Here is a 562-nt window from a genome sequence, read left to right as displayed (position 1 = left end):
GTGTCCACAGGAAGTGACCCGTTCTGTTCCCCTCCCCATAACACTGTACATTTCCTCACCATAACAGTGCCCCATCTGCCCAGCATCAGAAGGTGCCAGGTGGGCCCAGGATGCAAACTTTCTTATCTTCATGTATGCAGTACCTCTGTATTGGTTAAGTCATTATACTACAGAAGGTCCCCAGGCAATTTTGTCTACTTCCCTTAGCCAAGAGGATAACTATATGTTTTTTCTTGGGTTAACCTTCTTGTTTAGCTTCTTTAGGTTCACCAGGTATACACTCTGTGACCTTTATTTGTGGCTAGAAACCAATTATGAGTGAGTACATCCCATGTTCATCTTTTTGGGTCTGGGTTACCTCGCTCAGGATAGTGTTTTCTATTTCCATCCATTTGCATGCAAAATTTGAGAAGTCATTATTTTTTACCGCAGCATAGTACTCTAATGTGTATATATTCCACACTTTCTTCATCCATTCTTCCATTGAAGGGCATCTAGGTTGTTTCCAGGTTCTGGCTATTACAAATAATACTGCTATGAACATAGTTGAACAAATGCTTTT

Source organism: Alexandromys fortis, unplaced genomic scaffold (assembly GCF_014885135.2).
Source record: "Alexandromys fortis isolate MF-2015 unplaced genomic scaffold, M_Fortis_MF-2015_v1.1 scaffold_15, whole genome shotgun sequence".
Classification (NCBI taxonomy): Eukaryota; Metazoa; Chordata; class Mammalia; order Rodentia; family Cricetidae; genus Alexandromys; species Alexandromys fortis.
This window is presented reverse-complemented; position numbering follows the sequence as displayed.